Genomic DNA, 13434 nt, shown 5'->3' with positions numbered 1-13434 from the left:
GCGATACGACCTGTACAGGGGCCTCAGCTGGGGGCGCCGCCTCCTTGGGGGTACCTGTTGCCTCCTCTGCTTCCTTCCTCGTCTTCTTAGTTTTGTCCTTGGGGTCACCCTTCTTCTTCCTTTTGGTGACCCCGGCCCGGGCCTGCGGGGACTGCCCAGCCTGAGCCCGGGGCCCCTCAGCCCCCAACGGGGTCTTCACTGGGGACCTGGCCACTTCTTCCTGGGCCCCCACTGACCTCTCCTGAGGCCCCCCTGGCTTTGGGGCAGGGAGCAGCTCCCGGTCCGGCACCCGCCTCACCTGCCCACCACCCGCCAGAACGCCCGCATAGGAGCGCTGGGGGCAGACACGGGCCAGGTGCTCCTCGCTGCTACAGTGGCGGCAACGTTGGGGGCCCTTACAGTCCTTAGCCATGTGCCCGGGCTCAAGGCAGTTACGGCACTTAAGGTCCGGGCAGTCCTCCGCCTTGTGTCCATGGCCCTGGCACGACCGGCAGAAGGTAGGCTGTCCAGTGTAGAACAGGTACCCCCTGTTGGGCCCGATGGAAAAGTAGGCTGGGGGATGAAGATATCCCCCCTTTCCATCCGGCCGCAGTCGCACCTGAAACTGGCGGCGCCCATTCCACACACCCAGCTCGTCCCGGACGTCTCTGTGTCCTGGTAAAACCTCAACGTGTTTAGTGAGGAAATGGCAGACGGCCTCCGCCGACACGTAAGGATTGAACACATGCACCGTTACCACCCGCTTGTCCGTAAACCACAAGGGCTCAACCGAGTACATATTCAAGAGCGGGTGGTCGGACTTGCTCTGCTCCAGCACCCTCCGGTATGCCTCCTCAGAGGCCAAGGTAACATCCAGAAACCTCTGGGGATGGTTCCTCTGGACGCAGATCAGGTCCTCCAGCTTAAAGCCCAGCACACCAAACACCACCTCCCGGATGAAGAAGACCCTGTCGTGAAACTGGGCCTCTCCATCCAGGTTCCTCCAACGGAACCGGGCCGTGTTAAGCAGACCGCCACCTACCATCGGACCCGGTCCGGAGGAGGGGGTCGTCCCGGCCACTGGAGCCGCCGCTGGGGCCGTCACTGCCGTCCTGGGAGCCGTAGCTGCCATCCTCCAGCTGGGGTGCTCCGGCATCAGCCGTCCCACTCGGAGTGGAGCAAGGCGCAGTGTTCCAGAGGTCCTTCCGCCGTAGTCCAAGACGGGCTGAGCTAAAAACTAAACTAAAAAATAAAATAATAAAAGTGAATAAAAACAAACAAGGGCTGAAAAACACTAAAACAGGATACCAAGGTTCACCCCGTGGCAGCGGCGGTCAGGCCCCCTGCTGGGCACGCATTAGGATCCCCTTGGTATCCGCTAAACTAAAAAACACGACGGGTAAAACGGCTAAGAAAAACGCCAAAAGTTGTTAAAAACTTGATCTTAGCCAAAAGGCCGAGAAGCGATACCCACAAATTGCGCCCCGCCGGGCGCCGGCATGCGGGATGCCGACGGAGCTGGCGCGGCTCAGCCCTCACCAGCCCCTCTGGCAGGTGTCGCCCAGCGAGTCCACGCGTGATCCAGGGAGACCACAGCCGCGCCACCGGGCACCTAACGCCAGCCGCTAAGCCGGGCCCAGTCTTCCTTTGACAGCAGCAGTGCAGCTCTGCTTGGGCAGAGCCTCCAAAAATACCATGAACTCATCGCTATCCCTCTCCACGGAAATCTTTAGTAAAAGGCGAAAGATTTATACGGGATGAAGAGAGACCCGAGTCGATATGGGGCCGCCGCCAAGCCCGTCGCCGTTAGCCGGGCCTGCGTGACGCCCCCGCTCGGAGTAGAATGCCCAGGGGCGTCGCAGCCGCCGTCCTCGGGGCCCCGACTCCTCCCTGTCCTCCTGTCCTCTCAAAAGACAGCAATCATTTTAACAAACATGAGGGGAAATTCAAAAGGCAAAGATGACATCATGCCTTACCTCAGCGCAGCTGTCCACCGCACAAACAGTGTGTCACCTTCCTTTAAAAAAAAAAAAAAAAAAAAAAAAAAAAAAGAAAAACGGCGGGAAACGGGGGCCACGCACAGACAGGGCCCCCCCCCTCACAGCACTCAGTCTATTAGTCACTCACTCACTCACTCACTCACTCACTCACTCACTCACTCAGTCAGTCAGTCAGTCAGTCAGTTCTGCCTTTCGACAACAGGGGGCAGTAGAGGTGCACCATTCCCGGAAGCACTGCAATACCGGGTCGATGCGTGGAGCGGACGGGGCAAGCCCCACTTCCGGCTCCCTGTTCCAAAAATCCGTTTAATATGTGGTCCCCTCCATGGGGGACGTATCAGATATTAAACTGATAAGAACAGATACTACACTTGATCTTAGCCAAAAGGCCGAGAAGCGATACCCACAAATTGCGCCCCGCCGGGCGCCGGCATGCGGGATGCCGACGGAGCTGGCGCGGCTCAGCCCTCACCAGCCCCTCTGGCAGGTGTCGCCCGGCGAGTCCACGCGTGATCCAGGGAGACCACAGCCGCGCCACCGGGCACCTAACGCCAGCCGCTAAGCCGGGCCCAGTCTTCCTTTGACAGCAGCAGTGCAGCTCTGCTTGGGCAGAGCCTCCAAAAATACCATGAACTCATCGCTATCCCTCTCCACGGAAATCTTTAGTAAAAGGCGAAAGATTTATACGGGATGAAGAGAGACCCGAGTCGATATGGGGCCGCCGCCAAGCCCGTCGCCGTTAGCCGGGCCTGCGTGACGCCCCCGCTCGGAGTAGAATGCCCAGGGGCGTCGCAGCCGCCGTCCTCGGGGCCCCGACTCCTCCCTGTCCTCCTGTCCTCTCAAAAGACAGCAATCATTTTAACAAACATGAGGGGAAATTCAAAAGGCAAAGATGACATCATGCCTTACCTCAGCGCAGCTGTCCACCGCACAAACAGTGTGTCACCTTCCTTTAAAAAAAAAAAAAAAAAAAAAAAAAAAAAAGAAAAACGGCGGGAAACGGGGGCCACGCACAGACAGGGCCCCCCCCCTCACAGCACTCAGTCTATTAGTCACTCACTCACTCACTCACTCACTCACTCACTCAGTCAGTCAGTCAGTCAGTCAGTCAGTCAGTTCTGCCTTTCGACAACAGGGGGCAGTAGAGGTGCACCATTCCCGGAAGCACTGCAATACCGGGTCGATGCGTGGAGCGGACGGGGCAAGCCCCACTTCCGGCTCCCTGTTCCAAAAATCCGTTTAATATGTGGTCCCCTCCATGGGGGACGTATCAGATATTAAACTGATAAGAACAGATACTACACTTGATCTTAGCCAAAAGGCCGAGAAGCGATACCCACAAATTGCGCCCCGCCGGGCGCCGGCATGCGGGATGCCGACGGAGCTGGCGCGGCTCAGCCCTCACCAGCCCCTCTGGCAGGTGTCGCCCGGCGAGTCCACGCGTGATCCAGGGAGACCACAGCCGCGCCACCGGGCACCTAACGCCAGCCGCTAAGCCGGGCCCAGTCTTCCTTTGACAGCAGCAGTGCAGCTCTGCTTGGGCAGAGCCTCCAAAAATACCATGAACTCATCGCTATCCCTCTCCACGGAAATCTTTAGTAAAAGGCGAAAGATTTATACGGGATGAAGAGAGACCCGAGTCGATATGGGGCCGCCGCCAAGCCCGTCGCCGTTAGCCGGGCCTGCGTGACGCCCCCGCTCGGAGTAGAATGCCCAGGGGCGTCGCAGCCGCCGTCCTCGGGGCCCCGACTCCTCCCTGTCCTCCTGTCCTCTCAAAAGACAGCAATCATTTTAACAAACATGAGGGGAAATTCAAAAGGCAAAGATGACATCATGCCTTACCTCAGCGCAGCTGTCCACCGCACAAACAGTGTGTCACCTTCCTTTAAAAAAAAAAAAAAAAAAAAAAAAAAAAAAGAAAAACGGCGGGAAACGGGGGCCACGCACAGACAGGGCCCCCCCCCTCACAGCACTCAGTCTATTAGTCACTCACTCACTCACTCACTCACTCAGTCAGTCAGTCAGTCAGTCAGTCAGTCAGTTCTGCCTTTCGACAACAGGGGGCAGTAGAGGTGCACCATTCCCGGAAGCACTGCAATACCGGGTCGATGCGTGGAGCGGACGGGGCAAGCCCCACTTCCGGCTCCCTGTTCCAAAAATCCGTTTAATATGTGGTCCCCTCCATGGGGGACGTATCAGATATTAAACTGATAAGAACAGATTTTTTTTTTTTTTTTTTTGTACCAGTCAGAGTTGGATACCCGTCGCTTCATCAACTCGGCCAACCTTCACTCATCATTCCGGCTATTTCAAATTCAATTACAATTTTTATTTCAATCAATAAAATATTACAATTATAATCTCCTTAAAAGGATTTCAAACAAGACATTAACACACCGTTAAAATTCAGCCCATATCAGAGTTTAAAATTTAAATATAAAATACATAAACCACACCAGACATTCAATAAATAAGCAAATATTAATCAAAAACCATTGAGTGTCAGTGGTTATTTTCAAAATCACCCCCAGGCTTAAAATCCCATTGCAAAGGGTTTCCGATCCTTGTGAACTTTATGGTGTGACACTGAAAAAAAAAACATTAACGCACCACCAAGAAAGGCACAGTATAAGGTGCGTGCGTTCACAACTCACGTGCCACACCGACCTTCCTGGATGGAGCTCGTACTCACCAAGATGTTAGTGGGGCTATGGCCGCAGAAGGCCCTTCCACCTTTCCTTGGCCTCGTGATAGCCCCACTGGATGATGTCCCGCTCCATCCTGAAATCCAAGTCCGCCACAATCTTTCGATATAATCCCCAGGCCCTCAAATCTGCCCCTTTATGGATGAGTGCCGACCTTGCATTCCAAAGTTCACGTTTGGTCATGCTGATCAGCAGCCACATCCGGGGCGGGAAGGGAGTCTGAGGACCTTGGGGCCACCCCATCATCACCTTATCGTAGGACAACACAAACTGCGGGTCTAGTTTCCTGCACAGGCCTTGCACTGATCTCCAGACCTCCCTGGCATACCCACAGTCCCAAAAGGCGTGCCTGAGGGTCTCCTCCTCTGAGCACTCGGGACGTGGGCAGCCTGAGTGTCTGGTCAGCTTGTGCCTGTACAGTACATCCCTGACCGGCAGCTTACCATGCACACACTGCCAGTTCAGGTCCTGCAGCCGGTTATCCAACCCCTTGGGCTGGATCCTGGTCCAGGTGTCCTTCTCCAGGCCCAGCACAGCACGGGTTCCCCTCTTCACCAGCACAGCCCGATACAGGGCTCGGTGCCTGGTGAGGGTCCCTGGGGGGAGACCTGCCGGAAGAGACTTACTCCACTTAATAGCATGGTGATAGTGGGTCGGCAGCGTCTCCGCCTTGGGCCCGGCGTTGGACCACGACGTCAACAGACGTCTCATGGGCAGGGCCAGCCACAAGTGAACAAAATACTGGTGGGGGTGTTCTAGGGGAGCCACCAGACGTGCACAGATCTGGGAGAAGAACAGGCAGTCAAGCTTGAGAGGGAAGTCAGGAACATCCCTCCCCCCACTGTCCTTTCCAAGGTACATCACTTCCCTCCTCACATACTCATACCTGCCGCCCCAAACAAGGTTAAACACATCCTTAGTTAAGCCTCTCCGCATGAAGCGGGGCATGGGGAACACATGGGCGAGGTAGAGGAGGGTGGGAAGGATATCAACCTTCAAGGCGAGAACCTTACCCAGGAAGGACAGGGACCTGGCCTTCCACATCCCCATCTTCCGCCTGGCGATCGTCAAACGCTCTTCCCAGTTTACCCGGGCAGCACCTTTCGAAAGAAAGTTAACCCCCAACACCTTGAGAGGGCCGCCGCAGAGAGTGAGCCCCCCCGGGACGTCCTCTCTCGCCTTCCAGCTGCCAAAGTACTTGACCACCGACTTGCTAAGGTTAAGTGCAGCCCCGGAGGCCTTCCCGAACGCCTGCACCAAGCCCAGGGCGTGACCGAGCGCATGGTCCGAGCACACAAACAGAGTGGTATCGTCTGCGTACTGGGCCAGCTTTACCGTCAGGCCCCCACTCCCTGGCAGGATCAGGCCGTTGATACCTGGATGGGCACGGATGGCGCTCGCCAACGGCTCTATATATAGAGCGTAGAGGAGGGGGGAGAGAGGGCAACCCTGCCTCACTCCACTTGACTGGGGAACCCAATCACTGAGGGAACCATTAATCGACACATGGCTACCAACCTCAGTATAAAGCGCATGAACCCATCCCAAGAACTTAGGCCCAAAACCTAGCCTGCTCAATACCCCAAACAGGAAGCAGTGGTCCACTCGGTCAAACGCCTTCTCCTGGTCCAAGCTAACGAGTGCCAGAGGGACATTCCTGTCCTCAGCCCAGGCGATCGCGTCCCGAATTAAATGTAAATTCCAAGTCGCAGATCGACCCGGGACCCCGCAAGTCTGGTCACTATGGACCAGGTGGGTCATGGCCTTTTTTAGGCGCTCAGTTAGGGTCTTTGCTATGATCTTTGCATCTACGCAAAGCATTGTCAGGGGTCTCCAGTTGCCAAGTTCGGCACGATCGCCCTTCTTGTACAACAAAGACAAGACCCCTGACCGCATGCTCTTGGTGAGCATGCCCTGACGCTGCACGTCCTCAGCCACTTCTAGCAGCTCCGGCCCGAGGACTTCCCAAAACGTGGAATAGAATTCCACGGGGAGTCCATCGAGACCAGGAACTTTGCGCCGGTTCATTTTGCCTAGCACCTCAGTCAGCTCGGCTAGAGTGAAGGGGGCATCTAAGCTGTCCCTTGCCTCACTGGGAAGACTAGGTTTGAGTTTAGATAAAAACTGCTCCCCTAGCTCAGGTTCGGTCTCCCTTTTCTTAAAAAGGTCACCGTAAAAACATTTAGCAACCTCCAGCATCCGGGCCGAATCGGAGACCAGGTTGCCTCCTTGGTCCCGGAGGGCAGTGAAACACTTTTCCTCACGGGCCAGTTTCACCTTATTAAAGAAGAAGGCTGTACATTTCTCATTCTCCTCCCTTTCCAAAGCCCTGGCCCAAAACAAGGAGGCCGCAGCCGATTGCTCGTGCAGGCCCCTCAGCTTAGCTTTGGCTGCCTGCACCTCCTCAAAGTTAAAAGCCCCTCCGTTGTTGTGGCGGGCATACTCCCTCTGCAGCCTGGTCTCTAGCCGTTGGATTTCGTAAAGCCTTTTAGCTTTACGCTGGCCGCAATAGTGGATAGCTAGAGCTCTAACCCTCTCTTTTACGCTCTCCCACCATGCGGCCGTGGAGACGTAGGCTGCCTTACAGCCCCGCCACGCAGTAAAATGATCCAGGAAGAGAGACCTAAAGTCTCTCTCTTCTAAGATCTCCACGTTCAGCTTCCAATAGCCCCTCCCGAAGGTAGGGGCGTCAATGGAAACTGTGGCCTCGACCGATGTATGGTCCGAGTACCACCGTGGAGACCTCAAAACCTTCCTAAAAACAACAGAGGGCGAAGCTAAAATATAATCAATACGGCTGCTGGCCCCACGACTGTTGTGCCAGGTATGGCCCGGATCTGTGGGGTTGCACGTTTTAAAACCATCAGAGAGGTTGAGGCTGCGGATCAAATTCCTAAAATGTTTAGTGCTGACATCCCCTTTCCCTTCTAAAAAAGTATTGAAGTCCCCTCCTAAAATTATGTGTCTATTAGTGACACAAAACTGGGCCAGCTCCTCAAAAAGCGCAATGCGGGACGAGGCCTCCACTGGAGCGTAAACGCACATCGCCCGGATGTGCTGACCTCTCCAGGTGGCGTCCACTCCCAAAACCCTTCCCTGCACTACAGTGAAGGTACTCACATTCTCAAAGGCCCGGTCACCAAAAAGGATGCCGACGCCTGAAGAATGGACACCACCAACGCTCCAGCAGGACTTACCCCTCTTCCACGCTTGTGAGAAAAGAGCCACGTCCCGCTGGTCCCTGAGGTGGACTTCCTGTAAGAAACAGAGATTGAAAGGGGAGGATGTCAGTTCATCAAAGACCGCGGCCCTTTTGACTGGGTTCCTCAACCCTCTGACGTTAACAGTAAAAATTTTAAAACCAGCCATGGGGGGATTAAAAGAAGAATAAAACAATAAGACATTAAAACCATAAAATTTTTTAAAAACTATAAACCCTAAAACCAGCTATTAAGACCCCTGTTCCCCCTCCCCACTCATGCCCAGAATTTTCCCCAGCATGGAGTCCTCCAGGTAGGCCTGGTCGTTTGGTGAAACCTCCAGGCCCGAAAAGGTAATGTCCTCCTGGGGAAGGGCTGGGGACAACATTGACAAATTCCAACTTATATCTTCTGTTTTGGGGGCGGGGGGCGATACGACCTGTACAGGGGCCTCAGCTGGGGGCGCCGCCTCCTTGGGGGTACCTGTTGCCTCCTCTGCTTCCTTCCTCGTCTTCTTAGTTTTGTCCTTGGGGTCACCCTTCTTCTTCCTTTTGGTGACCCCGGCCCGGGCCTGCGGGGACTGCCCAGCCTGAGCCCGGGGCCCCTCAGCCCCCAACGGGGTCTTCACTGGGGACCTGGCCACTTCTTCCTGGGCCCCCACTGACCTCTCCTGAGGCCCCCCTGGCTTTGGGGCAGGGAGCAGCTCCCGGTCCGGCACCCGCCTCACCTGCCCACCACCCGCCAGAACGCCCGCATAGGAGCGCTGGGGGCAGACACGGGCCAGGTGCTCCTCGCTGCTACAGTGGCGGCAACGTTGGGGGCCCTTACAGTCCTTAGCCATGTGCCCGGGCTCAAGGCAGTTACGGCACTTAAGGTCCGGGCAGTCCTCCGCCTTGTGTCCCTGGCCCTGGCACGACCGGCAGAAGGTAGGCTGACCAGTGTAGAACAGGTACCCCCTGTTGGGCCCGATGGAAAAGTAGGCTGGGGGATGAAGATATCCCCCCTTTCCATCCGGCCGCAGTCGCACCTGAAACTGGCGGCGCCCATTCCACACACCCAGCTCGTCCCGGACGTCTCTGTGTCCTGGTAAAACCTCAACGTGTTTAGTGAGGAAATGGCAGACGGCCTCCGCCGACACGTAAGGATTGAACACATGCACCGTTACCACCCGCTTGTCCGTAAACCACAAGGGCTCAACCGAGTACATATTCAAGAGCGGGTGGTCGGACTTGCTCTGCTCCAGCACCCTCCGGTATGCCTCCTCAGAGGCCAAGGTAACATCCAGAAACCTCTGGGGATGGTTCCTCTGGACGCAGATCAGGTCCTCCAGCTTAAAGCCCAGCACACCAAACACCACCTCCCGGATGAAGAAGACCCTGTCGTGAAACTGGGCCTCTCCATCCAGGTTCCTCCAACGGAACCGGGCCGTGTTAAGCAGACCGCCACCTACCATCGGACCCGGTCCGGAGGAGGGGGTCGTCCCGGCCACTGGAGCCGCCGCTGGGGCCGTCACTGCCGTCCTGGGAGCCGTAGCTGCCGTCCTCCAGCTGGGGTGCTCCGGCATCAGCCGTCCCACTCGGAGTGGAGCAAGGCGCAGTGTTCCAGAGGTCCTTCCGCCGTAGTCCAAGACGGGCTGAGCTAAAAACTAGACTAAAAAATAAAATAATAAAAGTGAATAAAAACAAACAAGGGCTGAAAAACACTAAAACAGGATACCAAGGTTCACCCCGTGGCAGCGGCGGTCAGGCCACCTGCTGGGCACGCATTAGGATCCCCTTGGTATCCGCTAAACTAAAAAACACGACGGGTAAAACGGCTAAGAAAAACGCCAAAAGTTTTTAAAAACTTGATCTTAGCCAAAAGGCCGAGAAGCGATACCCACAAATTGCGCCCCGCCGGGCGCCGGCATGCGGGATGCCGACGGAGCTGGCGCGGCTCAGCCCTCACCAGCCCCTCTGGCAGGTGTCGCCCGGCGAGTCCACGCGTGATCCAGGGAGACCACAGCCGCGCCACCGGGCACCTAACGCCAGCCGCTAAGCCGGGCCCAGTCTTCCTTTGACAGCAGCAGTGCAGCTCTGCTTGGGCAGAGCCTCCAAAAATACCATGAACTCATCGCTATCCCTCTCCACGGAAATCTTTAGTAAAAGGCGAAAGATTTATACGGGATGAAGAGAGACCCGAGTCGATATGGGGCCGCCGCCAAGCCCGTCGCCGTTAGCCGGGCCTGCGTGACGCCCCCGCTCGGAGTAGAATGCCCAGGGGCGTCGCAGCCGCCGTCCTCGGGGCCCCGACTCCTCCCTGTCCTCCTGTCCTCTCAAAAGACAGCAATCATTTTAACAAACATGAGGGGAAATTCAAAAGGCAAAGATGACATCATGCCTTACCTCAGCGCAGCTGTCCACCGCACAAACAGTGTGTCACCTTCCTTTAAAAAAAAAAAAAAAAAAAAAAAAAAAAAAAAAACGGCGGGAAACGGGGGCCACGCACAGACAGGGCCCCCCCCCTCACAGCACTCAGTCTATTAGTCACTCACTCACTCACTCACTCACTCACTCACTCACTCACTCAGTCAGTCAGTCAGTCAGTCAGTCAGTCAGTCAGTTCTGCCTTTCGACAACAGGGGGCAGTAGAGGTGCACCATTCCCGGAAGCACTGCAATACCGGGTCGATGCGTGGAGCGGACGGGGCAAGCCCCACTTCCGGCTCCCTGTTCCAAAAATCCGTTTAATATGTGGTCCCCTCCATGGGGGACGTATCAGATATTAAACTGATAAGAACAGATACTACACTTGATCTTAGCCAAAAGGCCGAGAAGCGATACCCACAAATTGCGCCCCGCCGGGCGCCGGCATGCGGGATGCCGACGGAGCTGGCGCGGCTCAGCCCTCACCAGCCCCTCTGGCAGGTGTCGCCCAGCGAGTCCACGCGTGATCCAGGGAGACCACAGCCGCGCCACCGGGCACCTAACGCCAGCCGCTAAGCCGGGCCCAGTCTTCCTTTGACAGCAGCAGTGCAGCTCTGCTTGGGCAGAGCCTCCAAAAATACCATGAACTCATCGCTATCCCTCTCCACGGAAATCTTTAGTAAAAGGCGAAAGATTTATACGGGATGAAGAGAGACCCGAGTCGATATGGGGCCGCCGCCAAGCCCGTCGCCGTTAGCCGGGCCTGCGTGACGCCCCCGCTCGGAGTAGAATGCCCAGGGGCGTCGCAGCCGCCGTCCTCGGGGCCCCGACTCCTCCCTGTCCTCCTGTCCTCTCAAAAGACAGCAATCATTTTAACAAACATGAGGGGAAATTCAAAAGGCAAAGATGACATCATGCCTTACCTCAGCGCAGCTGTCCACCGCACAAACAGTGTGTCACCTTCCTTTAAAAAAAAAAAAAAAAAAAAAAAAAAAAAAGAAAAACGGCGGGAAACGGGGGCCACGCACAGACAGGGCCCCCCCCCTCACAGCACTCAGTCTATTAGTCACTCACTCACTCACTCACTCACTCACTCACTCAGTCAGTCAGTCAGTCAGTCAGTCAGTTCTGCCTTTCGACAACAGGGGGCAGTAGAGGTGCACCATTCCCGGAAGCACTGCAATACCGGGTCGATGCGTGGAGCGGACGGGGCAAGCCCCACTTCCGGCTCCCTGTTCCAAAAATCCGTTTAATATGTGGTCCCCTCCATGGGGGACGTATCAGATATTAAACTGATAAGAACAGATTTTTTTTTTCCATACTTTATTAAACAGTTCTGCACATCATTTAAATCAACACCACCTGATCAAAACATATAAACATCAAACCTACACTTTTAAAATTGGCATCGTCATCCATGCATATTAAAACAACCTTTCCAGCATACATCATAAACAAATATTACAACAATGTAAAAGGTTGAAATTTTTAACATAATACACATCAATGGCAATACAATAGAATCATAATAATAAGACATATTAAAACAGTATTAAACAAACAAATTATGCAGAACTATATACCATAAAATAATCAAAACAGTAATAAAATCAACAATTAAAATTACACACATTTACCCTTTAATTACATTCATCTGGCCATTTCTACAAATAAAATGTCACCTCAAATGCAAGCCATTAAAAGGTTAAAACCTTAAAAGAGGAACAGACCCACAGACCACAAATTTCAAACACAAGGGTCGGGTTAAAACAGGGTTATACACCATCCACACACATAAAATCTGAGACTTCGGGCATAAAATACGGTTAATCACAGAAACAAAGCACACCAAATAGATTAAAATGTTAATAGATAATGTTAATATTAATAAATACGTGCTAAAAGTGATCAACCAGTAGTGCACAATAAATTCTGTACATGCAATTATTAAAAAAGTATTTGAAATACAACACACGCACAAAAAAACAAAGCACACTCACCTAAAACCCAAAGTACCTTCTGTGTGCTCCAGAAAGGTGCGTCATGTCCACCCTGTAGAATGGAGCGTCACCACCTAAACGAAACGGAGCTAAAGCCAAAAGAGGCCCTTCCACCTCTCCTTGGCCTCGTGGTAGCCCCGCTGGATGACGTCAGTCTCCTTCCTGAAACCCAAGTCGGCCCGGATTTTACGGAACACCCCTTGTGCCTCCAGATGAACCCCTCTGCGGATGAGCGCGGTCCTGGCATTCCACAGCTCTCGCTTGGTAATGCTGACCAGCAGCCACATCCAGGGGCCGAAGGGGTTATGGAGCTTGGGGTCCCACCCCTTCAACACCTTGTCGTAGGTCAGACCGGGCTGCGGGTCCACACGTCCACACAGGCCCGCTACCAACCCCCAAACTCTCTGTGCATGCCCACAGTCCCAAAACACGTGCCTGATGGTCTCATCCTCGCTGCACTCGGCCCTGGGGCAGCGGGGGTGTCTGGTCAGCTTATGCCTATGTAAGACGTCCCTGACTGGCAGCTTACCATGAAGGCACTGCCAGTTCAGGTCCTGCAGCCTGTGATCCAAACCCTTAGGCTGGATTCTCGCCCATGTGCCTTCCTCCAGGCCCAACATGGCCCGAGTATCCCTATGACCAAGCAAAGCCCTGTAAAGCGCTCTATGCTTGGTCAAGGCCTCTGTCTTGACACCTGCCGGAATAAACTTACTCCACTTGACAGCGTGGCTGTAGTGGGCCGGCAGGGTCTCAGCCTTGGGGCCGAGGTTGGTCCACGACGCCACCAGGCGTCTCATGGGGAGAGCCAGCCACAGACGCACAAAGTGCTGATGGGGGTGCTCGAGGGGAGCTGCCAGGCGCGTGCAGAGCTGCGAGAAGAACAGGCAGTCAAGCTTGAGAGGAAAGTCAATAACATCCCTCCCCCCACTGTCCTTTCCGAGATACATCACTTCCCTACGCACGTACTCGTACCTGCCCCCCCAGACGAGGTTGAAAACGTCTCTCGTCAGGCCTCTGCGCATGAAGCGGGGCAAAGGGTACACATGTGCAAGGTAGAGCAGGGTGGGAAGAATATCCACTTTTAAGGCTAAGACCTTACCTTGGAAGGACAGGGACCTGGACTTCCACAGTCCGATCTTCCGCCTG

At 54.8% G+C, this 13434-nt stretch overlaps 10 non-coding genes across 10 annotated transcripts; all 10 read right to left on the bottom strand.

The window, feature by feature from the left end:
- Positions 1 to 1642: 1642 nt before the first annotated feature.
- LOC140584306 (U5 spliceosomal RNA) lies at positions 1643 to 1756 on the bottom strand. Its single transcript, XR_011986268.1, has one exon. It is a non-coding gene; the product is annotated as a U5 spliceosomal RNA (small nuclear RNA).
- Positions 1757 to 2188: 432 nt separating this feature from the next.
- LOC140585380 (U2 spliceosomal RNA) lies at positions 2189 to 2380 on the bottom strand. Its single transcript, XR_011987340.1, has one exon. It is a non-coding gene; the product is annotated as a U2 spliceosomal RNA (small nuclear RNA).
- A 195-nt stretch (positions 2381 to 2575) lies between these two features.
- LOC140584305 (U5 spliceosomal RNA) lies at positions 2576 to 2689 on the bottom strand. The gene has a single exon (XR_011986267.1). It is a non-coding gene; the product is annotated as a U5 spliceosomal RNA (small nuclear RNA).
- A 432-nt stretch (positions 2690 to 3121) lies between these two features.
- On the bottom strand, positions 3122 to 3313 carry LOC140585369 (U2 spliceosomal RNA). Its single transcript, XR_011987329.1, has one exon. It is a non-coding gene; the product is annotated as a U2 spliceosomal RNA (small nuclear RNA).
- A 195-nt stretch (positions 3314 to 3508) lies between these two features.
- LOC140584304 (U5 spliceosomal RNA) lies at positions 3509 to 3622 on the bottom strand. Its single transcript, XR_011986266.1, has one exon. It is a non-coding gene; the product is annotated as a U5 spliceosomal RNA (small nuclear RNA).
- A 424-nt stretch (positions 3623 to 4046) lies between these two features.
- LOC140584215 (U2 spliceosomal RNA) lies at positions 4047 to 4234 on the bottom strand. Its single transcript, XR_011986192.1, has one exon. It is a non-coding gene; the product is annotated as a U2 spliceosomal RNA (small nuclear RNA).
- Positions 4235 to 9955: 5721 nt separating this feature from the next.
- On the bottom strand, positions 9956 to 10069 carry LOC140584303 (U5 spliceosomal RNA). The gene has a single exon (XR_011986265.1). It is a non-coding gene; the product is annotated as a U5 spliceosomal RNA (small nuclear RNA).
- A 442-nt stretch (positions 10070 to 10511) lies between these two features.
- LOC140585358 (U2 spliceosomal RNA) lies at positions 10512 to 10703 on the bottom strand. The gene has a single exon (XR_011987318.1). It is a non-coding gene; the product is annotated as a U2 spliceosomal RNA (small nuclear RNA).
- Positions 10704 to 10898: 195 nt separating this feature from the next.
- On the bottom strand, positions 10899 to 11012 carry LOC140584302 (U5 spliceosomal RNA). The gene has a single exon (XR_011986264.1). It is a non-coding gene; the product is annotated as a U5 spliceosomal RNA (small nuclear RNA).
- Positions 11013 to 11440: 428 nt separating this feature from the next.
- Positions 11441 to 11626, bottom strand: LOC140584146 (U2 spliceosomal RNA). Its single transcript, XR_011986176.1, has one exon. It is a non-coding gene; the product is annotated as a U2 spliceosomal RNA (small nuclear RNA).
- Positions 11627 to 13434: the final 1808 nt, after the last annotated feature.

The sequence above is a fragment of the Paramormyrops kingsleyae genome, unplaced genomic scaffold, assembly GCF_048594095.1.
Source record: "Paramormyrops kingsleyae isolate MSU_618 unplaced genomic scaffold, PKINGS_0.4 ups31, whole genome shotgun sequence".
Taxonomy (NCBI): Eukaryota; Metazoa; Chordata; class Actinopteri; order Osteoglossiformes; family Mormyridae; genus Paramormyrops; species Paramormyrops kingsleyae.
This window is presented reverse-complemented; position numbering and strand designations above follow the sequence as displayed.